The 19941-nt window shown below is 40.0% G+C and overlaps 1 protein-coding gene across 3 annotated transcripts in view; it reads left to right on the top strand.

The window, feature by feature from the left end:
- The window catches only part of c1h8orf34 (chromosome 1 C8orf34 homolog), a 304839-nt gene that overhangs the window by 150433 nt on the left and 134465 nt on the right, over positions 1-19941 (top strand). The gene's annotated exons all lie outside the window — the stretch shown is intronic.

Genomic DNA, 19941 nt, shown 5'->3' with positions numbered 1-19941 from the left:
AAATGATAAGTAAACTCAAGTGAGGAAGGGTGATAGACAGATGGAGAAAGGAAGAGTGGAAATAGTGACAGAGGGTGGTAGCTGTTAGGTGGAGGTGACAATGGGTTGCGGACAATAGAATCTGATAGGAAAGCCAGGTGGATGTGGAGGGGAGGGCACTTGAGGACAATAGTAGGAGACACACTGGACAGAGTGTGCGGGTGATGGAGAGAAGGAGGGGGTGGGTGGAGAAGGGAAGAGAACAACTTTTTGGCATGTACACTCCAATTTCTTATGAAGTGCTGCCCCTCTGCTTCTTTACTCTCTCCTTCCTTATTAACCAATCAGAATTTCTATCAGATTTCATCACCTTGCTTGCCTGGATACACTTGTCACTTAAAGATAAAGGTCTTAATGATTAGCTTTATTTGTCACATGTACATCGAAACATACAATGAAATATGCTATTTGTCCGACACAGATTTTGATCGGGGGTAGCACATTTGCTAGATTTTGCACCATGCCTCCCTTTCCTTTCTTAAGACTGATTGTGTTCCCTTCTTCTTTCAGTCCAGATGAAGGGTTTTGACCCAAAAGTTCATTGGCCATTTCCCTCCATAGACACTGCCTGACCCACTGATTTCCTCCAGCATTGTGTCTGCAGTACCTGTGGAAAGATAACCACCATTAAGAATGATAGTAGGTCTTTTTCAGGTTGGAAGGATATACATGTGGTGTGCCACAGGGATTAGTGGCAAGATCCCAACTAATAAATGACTTGGTTGAAGTCATGGAGGTTTTAGTGCTCAAAGTGGTGTTGGCCCAGTACTGCAAATGTAACATTTCATCATTTAATAAATTCCTCTATCAGCATAGGTAAAGATGTAATCAGGTTGACAGAAATCCCTGAGAATAAAAATAACATTGCGTTTTATACTTTTTAGTTTAAATGATAATACTTGACGAGAGCTTGATGCTCAACAAGTATGATCATGATGGTTTCTAGAAAGTTACTTGGTCAGATCTGATACTTCCTATCATTCTATCAGAAGTTTCAGAAGGCATTTGTGCTTTAGTGCTGCCAAATACCTTAAGTCTAAAACATCTAATGTTTTGTCAAGCCTGGCTCACTTTACTAAATTTCCTTTCTATTGCTGACTGCTGTTAGCCACCAGGTCTCTATATCTATTATTTTCCCACTAGCCTGGTCCCATCAGATGTGTCATGGATTGGAGTTCCGCTGTGTCTCTCAAGAGGTTGATTGGAATCCAATTAACACAGCCTCTTTGTCTCATCTATCTCAATGTGGCCCATTCTCTTCCCCGTACATTTGGCCAACATCCCAGAATGCCTCATGGCCATGTCACATTTGGTCTTTCTCAATACTGAGCAAATATCTCTAAATACATATACTCATTTAGGAACCAGGCATTGTCTATATACATATGGTAGTCAGTTTTCAGCCAATTGTGTCAAATGGCCATCTGCTGTGTAATATCACAGCTGCAGTTCTATGGGAGAGCAATCGTTATTTATTCAGCTGCATCTTGTGATTTAAAAATCAATCACTCCTTTGACAGTTCAGTAAAAATAGTCGGAAGCTTGAATCTTACTTATTATTGTCTATTCCTAAATATTGTCAATGACTCCGTACTCTCTAGCAAAAGATTTGGTTGCTAATTTTACTGGTAATACAAAGAAAATTGTGAAGAGGACAATGAGAAGCTATGAATCGAAAAAAGATCATGTTTTAATTCATGAAAGGGCAAATAACGTGAAAATGTGACATTGTCAGATGCAAAGTGAAATTTATTATCACTGACGTATATGAAGTGAAATTACTGTTTCGCAATAGCAGTATAGTGCAAAAACATCAAGTTACTTTAAGTAACAAAAATAAATTAAAATAAATAGTGCCAAAAAAGGAATTATAACCTTAAGTTCATGGACCATTCAGGAATCTGACATATGAAAGGTGGAAATTGGTCCTTAGTTGTTGAGTGTGGGTCTTCAGGCTGCTGTATATCCTTCCCAATATTAATGAGAAGAGGGCATATTCCGGATGGTGAGGGAAGTTAGCGATGGATGTTGCCTTTTTGAAGATGCCCTTGTTGATGGGGAGAGTCCTACCCATGATGGAGCTGGCTGAGTCTATAATCTCCTGCAGTCTCTTGCAACCTACTGTATTAGAGCCTCCGTACCAGGCCATGATACAACCATTCAGACTGTTCTCCACCAGACCTCTATGGAAATTTGTATGAGTCTTTGACATACTGAGTCCCCTCAAATTCCTAATGAAGTAGAATCACTGGCTTGCCGTCTTTATAATTACGTCAATGTGTTGGGCCCAGGAGAGATCCTTTGAGATGCTGATGCCTAGGAGATTGAAGATGTTCACCCTTTCCATCAATGACTCCTCAATGAGGACTGGTGTGTGTTCTCTTAACTTCCCCTTCCTGAAGTCCATAATTAATTCCTTGGTCTTGCTAGCTTTGGGTGTGAGGTTATTGTTTGTGAGAGCACTCAACCAGCTGATCTATCTCATTCCATTGCATCTCCTAGTTGCCATCTGCTGGTCTAATCAGTAAATTTGTAGATGCTGTTTAAGCTATCCTTAGCTACATAATTGTGAGTGTAACAGGAGTAGGCAGTGGGCTAAGCATGCGTCCTCGAATTATGCCTGTTTTGATTGTTAGCAAGGAGGAGATTTTACTACTGAACTGCATTGACTGTGGTCTCCTAACATGGAAATTGAGGATGTAGTTGGAGAAGGAGGTACAGTTTGGCTTGGAAAAAAATAAGCATATTATCAAAATGATGAAATATTGCAGAACTCTGAGATACAGGAGAATCTGGGTGTTCTGTTGTTTGATTCGCCAAAAGCTGTTATCCAGATAGAGCAGGTAGTTATGCAATGTAGATTGCCAAGCTTTATTGCTAATGGAATTAGTTGCAAAAGTAACAGGGTGGTAAGCTTAAATTTTAAGCACTGATGAGACCATATCTGGAGTGCTATGTGCCGTATCATTTTCTTTATTTTAGAAAATAGGTAATTAAGTTCAAAATGAAGAAAATTTGAATGGTAGGGATATGGAGGGCTATGGTCCCGGTGCAGGTTGATGGAAGTAGACAGTTTAAATGTTTTGGCATGGACTAGATGGGCCAAAGGGTCTGTTTCTGTGCTGTACTTCTCTATGACACTAATTTACTAGACTAATATCTGGAATAGACAAGATGTGCTATGAAAATAGACTGGCCTAGTTGTCTTTGTATTAACTGTAGATTGGAGGAGTGAAAGGTGGCTTGATTGAAACATTTCAGATCTCAAAGAATCTTGACAAGGTAAATTTAATGAAAAGTTTTCCCCTTATGTGAGAATTCTCTACATGCAGACAGAAGAACATTTCACTGAATCTCTGTCTTAAATGGACATCCCTTTATTTTCACTGAGATATTAGGTGAGATCTTCTTCAATGTTGGAGAATCATTGGAGCTTTGTTTCTTGATGAAACAATGTCTGGGGATAGTTTTAAAGCAGGAAAAGATTATTCTATATCAGCTGTTTTGGAGGAACAGATGGAGATAGCGTTCCATGAGTGGCAGATGGAGTTCAATGGAGAAAAGTATAAAGTGATTCACTTTGGAAGGTCTAATTTGAAGGGTTAATGACAATATTCTCAGGATTCTCAGCAGTGTGGTGGAGCACAAGGATTCTGGAGTCCATGTCTATAAATCCCTCAAAGTTGCCATGGAAAAGTGGTGGGGTTGTTAAGAAAGTATATGGTGTGTTCATCTTCATTAGTCAGGGGATTGAGTTCAAGAGCTGTGAGGTAATGTTGCAATTCTATAAAATCCTGGTTAGATCACATTTGGAATATTGTGTTCAGTTCTGATGCCTTATTATAGGAAGGTTATGGAAGAGAGGATGAAGAGGAGATTTACCAGGAAGCTGTTTGGATTGGAAAAATGTCTTATGAGGATAGATTGAGTGAGGTAGGGCTTTTTTTAGTTTGGAGCAACTGAGAATGAGAAGTGACTTGATAGAGGTGTTCAAGATGATAAGAGGCAAAGATTAAGTGGGTAGCCATAGAATCTTTTCACAGAAATGGCTAAAAGAAGGGAACATCATTTTAAGGTGATTGGAGGAAAGTAAAGTGGGGGGGGGGGGATGTCAGAGCTAAGTTCTTACACAGAAAAGTTGTGGGTGTATTGAATCCCCTGACAGGGGGTGGTGATGGAGGCAGATACATTAGGGTCAATGAAGAGACTCTTAGATAAATACACGGATGATAGAAAAATGGAGGGAAGAGTTAGATTGCTTTTAGAGTTGGTTAAAAGCTTGGCACAACATCTTGGGCTGAAGGGCCTGTACTGTGCTTTAATATTTTATATTCTATAAGCTCAGGTGTGAAAAGCTATCATGGGTGTTTGAGAATACCAAGTTGTAATTATGATCAGAATGATCATCATTTTATTAAATGGTGGAGCAACTTTGATGGGCTTAGTGACCAATTCATCTCCTAACATACATGTTCAAATAAGGCGATGTTTAACTAGAAAAAACTGCAGGTTATTGAGCTTAGAATGGATGAATCAATGCATATTGGTGTGAGCAGAGATTTTAGTGTTTTCAAGTTTATAAAGATAGAGGCTGTTTAAGAGTGAACTGGAGTAATATGTGTGGACATAAGGAGCACAGATTGAAGATTTCAGCAAAGGATGAACAGCACAGACAGAGATGGTCTCTGTTACTATGGTGGAAATAGGTAATTTTAATGAAGTTGTGGATATGTGATTGGTGGGTCATATCAGGATTAAGAATAGTATCAATCAGCGAACAGACTAATTTTATCTCAGACAGTTGCTAGGGAGAGAGATGGAGTCAGTGGCGAGGGAGTTTGTGGTGTGAAAGTAATTATTTTTGTCTCCCTGATATTTAGTTAGAAGAAATTTCTGTGTCTGCTCTGGGTGTTGAACAAACAGACAAATGATTTACAGACAGTGAATGTAACAGACTTCATTAATCCATATATTTGGCATCAATATATAATTCATCAGCTGACAAGACTTGAGATCTGCTTTCAGCTCCACTAATCTGTATGGAGCTTCTGAACCATCAGGCATGTTTGTACAAGAGGAAATAGTCCTTTCTGAATGTCTTAGTTATACTTTGGTTCTTCTTTGAGTTTAGTCTTGGGGAGAATTTTCTTGCCCTTTCTCTAATCGATGTACAGTAGGATGATGGACTTGCTCCAGGTAATCATTTGTTGCACCTGTGTACATATGTCTCTCGATATTACTTTAATTACTATCTTCCAACAATTCCCTATCCACCCATTTCCTCTTGTTTGGGCTAATCCTTCAGTACTTTGAAATTTGCCATTTTATCTTAAAAAATGATATAACCTTTATGAATTAGTTGTCTTGTCCTAACTTCTATTTAATAACAGTGCTCATTTTTTGGCTTCCCTCTTGTCTTTTGCTTTGTCCTTGTGACGTTTTTGATTGATTTCCTCATGCCACAGTAATTTTAGATTTGTGAATTTCTGACAACAATGAGAATGGATGTGGCTATTTAGCCTTCCTTGCCTGTTCAACCATTTAGTGATCATGACTAATCCATGCCCTCTCTTCAAAATTCTATTTACCACAAATCCTTCAATAATTTTGATTAATAGGTCTTTGGATATTTTTTCTCCAGATAGTTTATCAGTTCCTCTTAAACTTTGAAGGCACTGGCTAAGTCATCCCGTAACCATTCGTAATGTTCTGTAAGATGTCACTGCTAATGTAATGGGGTCTCTGTAATGTTTCACTGCTATAGTAATGGTTTCTTTGCAGCAGCAATGTTTGGGTTATGACTAGAGATAACGGAGGCTTTGGAATGTGTGCTATCCAATGAGAGGCATTTTGTTCTTTCTTGTGGGGCTGGGGCAGGGAGTTTGCGGTCTTTTGTCGGTGAGACTTGAAGAGAGAAGACGCGAATGGAAAGAGTTGGTAGACCAGCGGACAGAGTGGACGGAACGAGGGTCCGACGGTCAGCAACACTCGGAGGAGTTCGATGGGGAACGAATGGACGAATCCGTGAGCTCCAACATGCACATTAGACTCTTCCATTAAAATGAGCCCTTTTTATTTTTATTTTCTTTACTAACTCTATAGTCAGATTAAGATTTGTAAAGTTCAATCATTTAATTGCATAAGGTGCACCATCTGATATTTTGCGATTTGGATTTGTAACCACGCAGCATCCACACAAACGAGATCTCTCAGTTTGGCTGGGCCAGTGGCTGTCTTCCCCTAGACAAACGCATGCTGGCCAAACCTGAGGGTTTAAATTCCTGGAATGTGTCCTGATGTATTTAAACACGAGTGTGGCTGGAGAATTGGAATTCTGATGCAGTGAATGTTGACTACTTTCCTCTTTTTTTGTACCTTCGCCCATCTTAGTTCTCATGTTGGAGTTGTTCATAATATATATATCTAAACATTTTTCAGTTAAAACATTTAGGAAAAAGGTTGCAACTCAGACTGAATTGGAGACAATTTAAATTAATTTCACTTCAGATCCTATGGCCATCATTGAGGGTGGAGGCTTTCATCTCATCAGTCTGATCAAACCCAACTGCAGTTCGTGAATGGGTGGGTTTTAAATCCAGACTGTGAATCAGCGGCTTCATATAAAGAAAGACTTTAGTAGTGTACTGTCGCTTCAGAGTGAAAGTATTTCATACAGTGGGCTAGGAGATGGTTTCCCGTTTCACTCTATCTTCACCCTGGAGAAAGCATTATTATTGTGATGGAATGCAAAGTGATGCCAAGTAGGCTCCTTGTGACTTTCCACACAACTGAGTCCCAGTAATTTGTTTACTTTGAAAATCTGTCAGCCTGGCATATTCTGAAGAAACCTCCTAACAAATGGTAGCTGATTTTTTTTTCTGTAGTTGACAGATCTGTACTCCCTCATAATGCTTCTCTTTGTTTCACCAATAATATTTCTTTTTTTTAAAACTAATTTACATAGTCAGTGAGCTTGAATTAAGTTTCAGCAAATCTTAAAAAATTTAATTAGGATTGAAGTTCTTAAGTGGTTGCGCAGAGACGCCTCCCAAGAACATTCCAGGGGGCCGTTTAACAAATGAATTTATAAGCTCTCACAGGATAGCTAAATAAAACATTATGTAAAAATTAATACTCATATGTTAATCCTATGTTTTTCAGATGTTCTAGGCCAATTTTAGGTGTCAGCATTTTCTAGTCGAAGAAATACACACAGCCGTACTAGCAGGTGAAGGGATTGGGGATAGGATGAGAGAGGCTTGGGAGGTTATTGCTATTTGATGGATAATCAGTAGACAGTTTATTAGGTACCTCCTGTACCTAATAAAGTGGTCACTGAGTGTACGTTTGTAGTCTTCTGCTGTAGCCCTTCCATTTCAATATTTGACGTGTTGTGCTTTCAGAGATGCTGTTGTTGTGGCTATTGCTCATTTCTACATGGAGGACTTTGAGGACAGGGTGCTGAGCTCATCAGCCTTACACCCCTTAACGTACATCGATGACACCTTTGTTGTGTGAGGTGGAGGGGCAGGTAGTGTCAAAGAAGCAGGGAGTGTGTAGAAGGACTTAGATTAGGAGAACGATCAAAGAAGTGGCAGACGGAATACAGCACTGGAAAATGTATGGTTTTGCACTTTGGAAGAAGGAATAAAAGTATAAACTTTTTTTTTATAAAGGGAGAGAATTCAGAAATCGGAAGTGCAAAGGAACGTGAGTGTCCTAGTGCAGAATTCCCTAAAGGCTAACTTGCAGGTTGAGTCAGTAGTAAAGAAGGCAAATGCAATGCTAGCTTTCATTTTGAGAGGATTAGAATATAAAAGCAAGGATGTACTGCTGAGGATTTATAAGGCATTGTCCAGACTGCACTTGGAATATTTGGGAAGTTTATCTAAGAAAAAATGTGCTGGCTTTGGAGAGGTCTGGAGGAGGTTCATGTGAATGTTCCTGGGAAAGAAAGCGTTAATGTATGTGGAGCTTTTGATGGTCTGGGCCTATTGAATCTCAGTGGGTGGATATAGAGAGGATGTTTCCATTACTGAGGGAGTCTAAGACCAAGAGGGCCCAGCTTCAGGCCATGCTTATAGAACAGAGATGAGGAGAAATTTATTTAGCCCAAGGGTGTGAATCTGTGGCAATGAATTTAAAGTGGTAATTTGATATGTTATGGATTAGTCAAGTTTATCGGGAGAAGGCAGGAGGTTGGGGCCATGATAATCAGCCATGATAAATAGGCTGAATGGCCTGTTTACGACCCCATGTATTATGGTATTGATATATTTATTAGCTATTATTGTCCTGCACAACTCTGCTTCATCAAGGAGGAAAGCAGCAAGCAGTGATCAGGTTAATTCAGAGTACACTGATAGTGCCATATTGGGACTCCTTCCCTATGAGGAATAGTTGAGCTATCATCCTCATATGCTCAGCAGTCGACTTGATATGTGAATGAGCGATGCTCAGAAATTGGATAAATCAGTGCCTATTTTAACATAATCTGTCTTCTCCACAGTAGAACACATTATTGATCCATTCTGGCTGAAATTTCCCCAGCTGGAAAATTAGACCAACACTTTTCTGCATGATCCATGTTAATAGCTGATATCCTTCTGGCATTAAACATGCAAATAATGAAATCATATTAATGCTGTTCCCATTTTTGTCATTCTCAACATAGATTGCCCCAATGAACTTTAATTTAAGACATAACAGAGCAGTCTTGGTCCAGCCGGGAGGACAAATCAGGGTAGGACTTACACGGTGAATGGTAGGGCACTGAGGAGTGAGGTAGGACTGAGGGATCCATAATTCCTTGATGGTGGCACCGCAGGTAGAAATGGTCATGAAGAAAGCTTTTGGCACATGGCCTTCATAAATCTAAGTATTCAATCCAGGAATTGGGATGTTATGTTGATGTTGTCTAAGACGTTGGTGAGGTCTATTTTGGAGTATTGTGTGCAGTTTTGGTCACCCACAGTACCTACAGGAAAGATGTTAATAAGATTGAAATTTGCAGTGAATATTTATATGGATGTTGCCAGGATTTGAGGACCTTAGTTACAGGAAAAGGCGGAAAAGGTTAGAACTTTGTTCCCTAAAACATAGAAGAGTGAGGGGAGATTTGATAGAGGTATACAAAATTAAGAGGGGTATAGATAGGGTAAATGCGAGCAGGCTTTTTCCACCGAGGTTGGGTAAGAGCAAAACTAGAAATCATGGGTTAAGGGTGAAAGGTGAAATATTTAAGGGGGACATGAGGGAGAATTTCACTCAGAGGGTGGTGAGTTGCCAGCAGAAGTGGTGAATGCAGGTTCGATTTCAATATTTAAGCGTAATTTGGATAGGTAATGGATGGGAGTGGTATAAAGGGCTATAGTTCATGAGCAGGTTGATGGGGCTAGGCAGATGAATTGGACTAGATGGGCCAAAGGGTTTGTTTCTGTGTTGTAGTGTTCTAATGATTATGAACTTGGAGTAAACTGTGCTAGGATCTTTTGCATTACTTGGAACTTAAAAGGGATATACTGTAGCTAAAATGAAAGCTGCCTATCCCCTTCAGAAGTGACTGCAGGCTACATTGTCATTATCCAAGTCAATCTGTGCACAAGTGCAGCAATAAACTGTAGAGCCAAAGGGCCAGGATACAGAGCATCATAATGAGTCAACAAAGTAATAGTGTTCCAAGTACCTTTGTCTACAGTCCAGTGGATACTGACAACATAATGCTCAAATAGCCAGTAGGGAAAGCCCCAGTGATAATAGTTCCTCATAAGCTGCTTTGCAGGTCATCCTGCACCAATCATAAGGCTTCATTGAATGAATCCTTAACCCAGTCATAGGCTACAACAGAAATAAAATCATATAGCTTGGGGAAAAACACCTTTGGCTCAATGAGTCCTTGCTCCCTCATGACCTCCCCCTCCCCCCCCCCCCCATGGTGAGAAGCACAACAATAGACATGCAATGATTTACAAACCAGCAAAAGCTCAATAGTAATGCTCTACTATTTTTATTGCTTTCTTATCAACTACTAACCACTCCCCACCAATCCAAGACCTCACCTCTTACTTGCACATTAGGTACAATATCTTTGTGATATGGGAGAAAAGCAAAGCACCAGAAGAAAGCTCGCACAGCCACAGGGAGAACATGCAAACTCCATACTGACGACATCAGGGACCAGGATTGAAACCCAGTCACTGGAGCTGTAATGTAGCAGCTCTAATTGCTATCCAAAAAAAAATAATGATTCTGTTGAAAGTGAGATGGTTAAATCTCGCTTTAATTCTATAAGGTTATGAGAGGCATAGATAGGGTGGATAGTCAATACCTGTTTCCCAGGGCACCAATAGCAAACACCAGAGGGCATGTGTACAAAATTAAGGGAGGGAAGTTTAGGGGAGACATCGGGGTAAGATTTTTACACAGAGGGTTGTGAGTGCCTGGAATGACTTACCAGGGATGGTGGTGGAGGCTAAAACATTAGGGATATTTAAGAGCCTCTTGGACAGGCACATGGATGAAAGAAAAATAGAGGGTTATGGAGTAGTATGGGTTTAGTATTTTTTTAAGGATTATGTGGGTCAGCACAACATGGAGGGCTGAAGGGCCTGTACTGTGCTGTAGTGTTCTATGGTTCTATAATAAATAATATTGTTGTGCTTTGTACTTCTCTCAGGGCGCTTGAGTATTATTTGAAGCTTCTACCAATTTTGGCCACCATATTGAGTCTCTTTCACAGAGGTAATTCTGGGATGAGGAGCCGTAGATAGCTTATTAGCTATATAACAGTGGTCCTTCTTTTTGTCACACTGGACTATTTTATTGAGCATCACATGTTGGGCAGAATGTTTCACAGATATGTTGTCTCAGTGGCTTCATAAGTTGGAACAGGACACATCTAAAGTACTTATGGGTAATGATCAATTCCAGTGAACACTGAAAATTATCAAAGGGCTGCCTTAAATATATTCTTTTGCTATAGCTGAATAGGTATTGGTGGATTGACTGAGAGATGGGAGTGACTAGAGATTGTGGAAAAGCAAATACCTGCAGTGGATGGAAATCAGAAACTGAGGACAGGAAATGTTGGAAAAACTGAACATTTCAGGTAGAATCACTGAGTAGAGGATTTCCAAATCCTTATGTCTAGCACATGGATATCTGTAAACTTCAGAATGATCAGGCCGTCAAAGATCTGGTGAGTATTGTCAGGTGTCTCAGGCCTTGGGGCCATGGCTGCTCACAGGTCCTAATCTTCGATTTCTTTCAGTTGGGGATTGAATCCTTCATTTCTTTCTTGCTAGTTGATATCCACTTGAAGAGGTTGGAAGTGTTGCCTCTTGAACTGGATAAAGAATTCAATCAGGATCATGAATTTCCCAGGGAGCTAATTTCTGACAGTGTTCCAAATCTCAGGTCAGCTTAGTTCACTCTATCACTCAAATGAATTATGAACATTGCTTGACATCTCCAAATCATCCAATGTTTATTAGGGTTGGTATGAACATAATTCATAATTTCATAACTTTGAATTGCAGACGAGGCTCCATTGTCCTGGCATCACAGGCAGGATATCAGTCAGATGGATTAGGGAACCTAAGTTACAATGGATGATACAGCAGGAGAATGTGATCCTCCAGGATTGGGCACCATAGGGTCTTTAAATGCACCTTTGCAATTTAGGTGATCTTGAGGTTGTAAAATCCAGTATATTGATTGAATATAGAAACTTTTGGGTTGAATATGATGTGTACAGTACATATTCACTCTGTACAAATTTATGTGCATACATTTGATGGTTTGAGTGGCTTTACTTTCTTAAAAGAAATTATATGTAGAATAAGGATTTCTTTGCGAACTTGGTCTACTTTGTGTATGACTTTATATTAAGCTGAGAATTTATGGAATTGAACAAAGGACATTCTGTTAGGCTTAGAAAGACATTTTTGGCAATACTTCGTAAAACCACATCCTCCACAGTTTGTAGGACCTGGGCAATAAGATCATGAAAAAACTGTCACTTCCGGGTTGCCTTCCAAGTCACACAGCCACCTAGCCTTGACAAATATTGTTGTTTCCTCGTTACTGAGTTAAATTCCTGGAATACTCTATCCAGTGACGTTATGGGAGTTCCATCAGAGCACAGGCTTTTTCTAGCATGAATTCTAGAAAAAGCTTCATCATCAACTTGTCAAAAGTTACAAGGGATTAATGATAAATATCAGTTTGCCAAAATTATTTTTTTTTTGCAGAAATGATTACACTGATGGTATTGGCTTACTTTTAAATTGATGAAGGCTTGAAGTCGGACTGCTATCTGTTTGGAACAAGGCCGCACAGCTGCGTACCTGATAAAAGGCAAATTGCAAAATCTGTCTGATATTTAAATGCTTATCGTAGGGGCAAAACCAAATCAAAACCAAAACAATTGCCACTGCCAGTGGTCCTACAGGTTTGTTATACTTGCATGATGTGCAACTCATCCCTGTAGTAATTGCTTCAAACGTTGAGGATATGTATTCAAAGTTCAAAGTACATTTATTACCAAAGTACGTATACTTCATACAATCGTTTTCTTACAGGCAGCTCCAAAACGAAGAAACCTAATGGAACCCATTGAAAAAGGTGGTCAAGCACACAAATGTGCAGAAAAAAAAGCAAAAACCGTTCAGACAATAAAAATAAGCAAATAGCCTTCAGAACTGAAGTTCACAAAAGTGAGTCCACACTGTGATGCTTGCAGGCCACAGCCACAGTGCAGTGCAGAGATGAATGAACCTTGTGGAGCAGTGAGCTGGTGCAGAGTCGAGTAAAACTCGAGGAGCAGGGATTGAACCAGCCCATCCTCGCCTCAAGCCCGGATGCCCTGCCCTTTTTCAATCTAGCCTAGCACTTAAATTGTTCAAACCTCAGGTCATTCCTTGCTCTCGGACCTGGGCCCTGCCACTTCGATACACCCTCAGGCTGGTGCCCCACCACCTTAATTCAGCCCATACCCAACTTCTCCAGTTTGGCTCAGTGCTTAAATCGATCAAACCTTGGGTCCTTCCTCCCTCTCAGGCCCAGGTCTGGAAGCCATTGCCTTGACTCTGCTTCGCCTCCACTCCCCTTACCTCTGTTCTGCCAAACTGAATTTCCTCCACGTCCCCTCCAGCTCTCCATTCTCCAGCCAGGATGCCACACCTCAATTCAGCCTGTGCACACCATGTCACAACTGTCCTGTACTTTCATGAATTCAGTTTCTGCAAAAATGCCAGGTCATACAGGTGGTTCAAAGCCCAAATCCAGCAGGGAAGTTACAGTCTATTGTTTGCAGTTATTGTTTACAAGAAAAGGTGTGATTAGTAAAGTACTTAGCTGTTTTCTTTGTTTTATTTGCCACCAGTAAGTAGTCGCTGACCCTCACCAGCGTCATCTTAAACTGGATTTTAAGAAAAATAAGGGTTTTTAATAAAATCATTTGTTAGCAATTAGCAAATGTACAATCTTGAAGTGATGAAACTTAAGCACATCCAAGTTTCAGCTGAGCATTAGTGAGTAGTCAGCATAAGATACAACAGCCATCGGTCCCTGGCTACCACAAATTGCAATGAATGAAACATGAAGATGTTACTTATTCCCTTTGCTTTTGCCACACCCCCACTTATATGACCAATATGCATAATAAACATAATAAACTCACAACACAGAACACAATACAGACAGAGAACAGATGCTTGCCTCCTGTAAACTTATAATCTTAAAGAAATGGATCTTCACCAAACCCTTGATATCTGTGGTTCATAGCTGCTCAAGATGGAGAATGTGCATTCAGATTAGGTTCGGAAAACTCAAGCCCATGCTTCAGGAGCATGCAGAGATCTGGCGTAAGAGACAGAGAGAGAAATCCCTCGTGTACTACCCACTCGTCTACTCAGAATCTCCTGCGTAACATGCACAAAATGCTGGAGGGACTCAGCAGGTCATGCAGCATCTATGGAGGAAAATAACAATCTCCTGTCCCATCTGTGGAAAAGTCCATGGTTTTGATCTCAGAAGGCTAAAAATCTAAATGGAAGTGAGTCATCTTTCATCTTAAGAGATTATTTATGGAGAAGAAGATGATCTTGAATAAATGAATGTGAGATGGAAAACATACAAACAATTATTGTGATGTTTTACACTTCACAGGCAATTGATTGAAATGTTGTTCAATAGAGTAGGTGCCATATCGGCTCTGGGTAAGTACTCGGTTGTTCAGCTTATCACTCTTTGTGCAATCTGCTTTATCTTTTCATGCATTGAATGACAGCATTAGAGCTTCAATGCCTTCTTGCTACTGAACAAAGTTAATTTAGAACTATATTTTGACTCTGTTATAAAGTCTTCAAGGGTCCTTTCAACAAGTTCATCCAGCAACCATTTTCTGAAATTTATGGGAAATCTATAGAAATTAACTGTATTCTGAATTTCTTTCTCCTGGCTCCTGAACCATAGGGCAGTCACAAGCATGCTTCACTGAAACGTTAACAAAAGCTGACTACAGCTTCACAGAGCTCTAGGAAAGCTAATAATTTAGAACTAGTTTTAAATAGAGACATGTAATGAAAGTCACTTATTTATTCTGAATAAAAAAGGCAGGTTCCATCTTTGTTACATTTCCCAAAACCTATGGATATGTTAGAATTTGTAACACCTCTATCTATGCTATTTTTCTGCGAAAAGTAAAACTTAATGGTGTTTCCTGTGAATTGAGAGTTTTGATACAGTGGAGTATGGTTTTGTAATGCAAGCTGCAGAATGTTTTAACACTCCTAATTGAACAGATGGAATATTAAACCAGTGTACTTTGCTTAGATTTTCAGTTTGATTCCTCTCCACCTAGCTCCCCCCTCATCCAGTAAATCACTCATAAATGGCTGGAAAATTGTGGACAATGTGTTCTCTTGGCAATACTGACCCATAAAATGATCTCTGTGGGGATAGTTTGGAGGACTGTGTAAACATTTTATATATATTGATGCTAGCAACAGATGTGGCAGTGTATGCAGCTTCCCAGACTGATTGAAAGCTGAAAAATAGCGGCTGGAGTTGCCATTGGCGTCCCTGACACTCGCACTATGGCATAGCCTGGCATTTTGTCCATGCGAGGGGGAAAAAAAGGCTGTAAGATATTAACAATCACCGAGCAGGACTTAAGCACAATAATTTCTGGCTGCGTGCCCAAGCCATGTGCAGACAGGTCGATCAGTGGAGTCGAAAGTGGCTAAATGGAGAAGAGTAAATCTGCAGATGCTGGAAATACGAGCAACACGCGCAAAATGCTGGAGGAACTCAGCTGCTGAAGGGATTCAGCCCAAAACGTTGACTCTACTCTTTTCCTAGATGATCCCTGGCCTGCTGAGTTCCTCCAGCATTTTGTGTGTGTTGGTTGAAATGGAACGGAGTGATTCTTTGTTCATGGGGCACCGGGACCAAAAGAACAGGAAAGAGCCATGCTGATGGAAAAGGCTCCAACTGGTCAGGAGGGTACCTGGGACCAAGTGGCAGTTGTCAATAGGTCGAAGACAAGGGTAGGGTAGTGAGGGATCTCTGAGCCCTCAAAGAGCTGAAAGATAGGGGGGGAAGAGCACAAGAAAGTGTAAAATAAGAGAGGGTATTGATGGTAGAGAGCAAATAGTTATAAACCTCTTAAAAGCTGGTTAGCTATAAAATGAAGAAAGTCAGTCTGTCTGCTCAGCTATGCAGACAGTCTATAATAACACAGGGGAGCTGGAGAAGAGCCAGACGTGCTGTGGGTCACTGAGATGCAACTACATAAAATTATGGGACATGCACACTGCAGGATTTAACATATTTAGAAAGAATAGACATAAAATGGCAGGTGAAGCTGCGATATTTACTAGGGATATAGGAAAAAGTGACTAGTCTATAAGGTGGACAAATATAGAGCACGTGGATAGAAATAAAATAATCAAAGATCAATTATACTAATAAGCATAGTCTACTGACTACTTAATAATGTTAGGGTGGAGCAGGGGAAGAAATATGCAGACTACTTAGGGAAAAGAGTGAAAAAAGAATAATAATCATGGGCAATTTCAATTACTGTCTACGTCATTTGGGCAGAATGAGAGATAAAGGGGAAAATGGAATGAATTTACAACATGAACAGGATTTATTTCCAATCAAACTTGAGAATGCTAACAGCAGAGGATTAGTTGCTCTATCCAGTAGTGTGGAATGAAGCAAAGGAAGAGAAACGGAGGACCCTCCAAACAGTACTGTCCATAATATAGTAAGATGAATGAAAAAGTATTATGAGAACCAGGACAATTTACTGGAGAAAACCTGATCTCGAAGAACTGAAAATAGAACTTGGACCAGAACATTGACAGAATATGATGTAGGACAACACGGGGAAACATTTAAAATGATGTTTTATAGTTTCTAGAGAAAATAGCTTGGCTAAAATGAAAGTAAAACAACAATAAATTCTCATGGAATTCAGTAGATCAGAAGGCAGTAATCGAAGGCACATAACAAGTCATAGTCATAGAGAAGTACAGCACACAAACAAGCCCTTCGGCCCATCTAGTCCATGCTGAAACCACTTAAACTGCCTACTCCCATCGACCTGCACTGGGACCACAGCTATGTCCCTGTACCTATCCAAACTTATCTGAAACATTGAATTGGCAGCTCATTTCACACTCTCACAATCCTCTGAGTGAAGAAGTTTCCCCTCATGTTCCTCTTAAACTTTTCACCTTTCACCTTTAAGCCTGATCTCTAGTTGCAGTCCCACCCAACCTCAGTGGAAAAAAACCTGCTTGTGTTTACCCTATCTATACCTCTTATAATTTTGTATAACTCTTTCAAATCTCCTCTCAATATTATATGTTCTAAATACTGTAGTAAAGTCCTAACCTATTCAGTTTTTCCTTATAACTGAGGTCCTCTGGACCTGGCTACATGCTTGTAAATTTTCTCTGCACTCGTTCAACCTTGTTTACATCTTTCCTGTACATAAGTGAGCTAAATGGCACACAATACTCCAGATTAGACCTTACCAATGTCTTTTGCAACATCAACATAACATCGCATCTTCTGTACTCAATACTTTGATTTATGAAGGCCAATGTGCCTAAAGCTTTTTTACAACCTAATCTACCTGTGATGCCACTTTTAGTGAATCTTGGAACTGTAGTGTGGTGAACTACATATACCTGTCTGGACACGCCCCCTGATGACTGCTCCTGTGGCTCCTCCCACAGACCCCTGTATAAAGGTGATGGAGGTCTGAGCCCGGCCTCTCTGTCTCCAGGATGTAGTATAGTGGTCACTCACTGCTTGTTCCTTCTTCCAGTCAATAAAAGCCGATATCTCGCCTTTACGTCTCAGAGTGAGTTATTGATGGTGCATCATGTAGTCTCAGATCCCTCTGGTCTACCACACTCCTCGGTGCCCTACTGTTCACTGTGTAAGACCTACCATGGTTGGTCCTACTGAAGGGCAAAACCTCGCACTTCTCTGTAATTTTTCCAGCTGATACAGATCCCTCAGAAAGCCGTGATAGTCTTACTTGCTGTCCACTACACCCCAAATCTTGGTGTCATCTGCAAACTTGCTGATCCAGTTAACTAGACTATCATGCAGATCGTTGTTATAGATGACAAACAACAAAGGACCCAGCACTGATCCCTGCAGCACACCAATAGTCACAGGCATCCAGTCAGAGAGGCAACCTTCTACGACCACTCTCTGTCTTCTCCCACAAAACCAATGTCTAATCCAATTTACTACCTCATCCTGAATGCTGAGCAAAGGAACCTTTTTGACCAGCCTCGCATGCGGACCTTGTCAAATGCCTTGCTAAAGTCCATGTAGCCAAGATCCACTGCCTTGCTTCATCCTCTTTCCTGGTAACTTCCTCGCAAAACTCTGTAAGATTGTTTAGACATGACCTACCATGCACAAAGTCATGCTGACTATCCTTAATCAGTCCATGTCTATCCAAATACTTATATCCAGTCCCTTAGAATATCTTCCAATAACTTTCCCACAACTGATGTCAGGCTCACTGGCGTATAATATCCTGGTTTCTGTTCAGAGCCTTTTTTAAACACTGGGACAACATTGGCTATCCTCTAATCCTCTGGTACCTCTCCTGTTGCTTAGGATGTTTCAATTATCTCTGCTAGGTCTCCAACAATTTCTACACTTGCCTCCTGTAGGGTCTGAGGGAACACCTTGTCAGGCCCTGGGAATTTATCCGCCCTGATTTCCCTCAGGGTAGCAAACACCTCCTCCTCTGTAATCTGTACAGGGTCCATAAAATTGATACCACTTTGCCCACTTCTATAGACTCTGTTTCCATCTCCCAAGTAAATTCAGATGCAAAGAATGCATTTAAGCTCTCCCCCATCTGTTTCAGTTCCACGCATGGATTATCATTCTGGTTTTCCAGAGGACCAATTTTGTTCCTTGCAATCCTTTTGCTCTTAACGTACCTGTAGAATCCCTTAGGATTCTCCTTCTGCTAGAGCAACTTCATGCCTTCTTTTAGCTTTCCTAATTTCTTTCTTAAGTGTTCTTTTGCATTTCTTATACTCCATAAGCACCTCATTTGTTCCTACCTGCCTATACTTCTCTTAATATCTCTTGAAAACCAAGATTCCCTGCACTTGTTATCTTTACCTTTCATTCTGACAGGCATGTACAAGAGGCGTATGTTGAGCATGTTGTCAGCAGTGGACAGTATAACCAAAGAAATACAAATTATTTAGAGGGGAATTAGGGCTGCATGAAATTAGATTATCAAATAATATAAGCAATATAAATATAAATAATATAAACAAGTAAAATATTTCACAGACACATCAATTAAGAAAACAAGGAATGGAACCATTAAAGAACATACAGGACAAAATCAGAGGTAATGACATGGATGTGGCAAAAATATTAAATCAATTCATTGTTTCATTATTTACAAGGGAAATACTGCAGATTGACATGTCATTGGACAAGGACAGGAGCAAGGCATTTAATAAAATACATATTCAGTTAATTAATTTCAAAGAGGGTAATTCCCTTGGTCTGGATGGATTTTTATCTCAGTATTTCAAAGCAATCTCGAGAAGAGATGATGGAAGCATTGTTACTTATATTTTATAGTTTATTAGAAAATGACCTAATCCCAGACAACTGAAAGATGGCTAATGTAATAACTGTAATTTCACAGCTAGGGTAAGAGGTATGCAAGGAATTAGAGATCACCAGCTGAGGACTGGTAGGAGATATAATAGAATGCCTACTAAAGGAAAGATTAGAATGCTGTGTTCTGTGGGTTTTGTGTTGTTCTGCAGACTATGATGGGAATGCTATGTTGGTGCTGGAATGTGTGGCAACTCTTGCGGGCTGCCCTGAACACACCCTTGTGTATGTTAATTGTTAACGCAAATGGTGCATTTCATTGCACTATATGTTTAGATTTACATATAATAAATAAATCTGGATCTGGATTGGAAGAAAATCCAGAAACAGAAAGGATTTTTAAGAAGTAGGTTTTTTTCTGGCCAAATGTATTGAATCTTTTGAAGAGGTGACAACGAGTAGACAATAGTAATGCAGTGTATGTACTCTAGGTTTCTAAAAGTCTTTTGATAAGGTTACCCCATAATGAAGAAGATTACAGAACCAGAACCATTGGACAAGGTGCAGAATGTACAGCAAGATGACTTCAAAATCAAAAAATAAAGTCAGAGTCAAATTAGCTATTTGCAGTGGATGAAGCTGAATAGTGGATCAGTATCTGAAATAGTGCTATTAATAATTTACATTATGGATTTAAACTTGAATCGAAAACAAATTTCTAAATTTCCAGATGATACTAATGTAGGAGTCAGAGAGGAAGGAATATTG

This window comes from Hemitrygon akajei, chromosome 1, assembly GCF_048418815.1.
Source record: "Hemitrygon akajei chromosome 1, sHemAka1.3, whole genome shotgun sequence".
Lineage (NCBI taxonomy): Eukaryota > Metazoa > Chordata > Chondrichthyes > Myliobatiformes > Dasyatidae > Hemitrygon > Hemitrygon akajei.
Note: the sequence above shows the minus strand (reverse complement) of the source record. Positions and strands in the feature narration are given on the sequence as shown.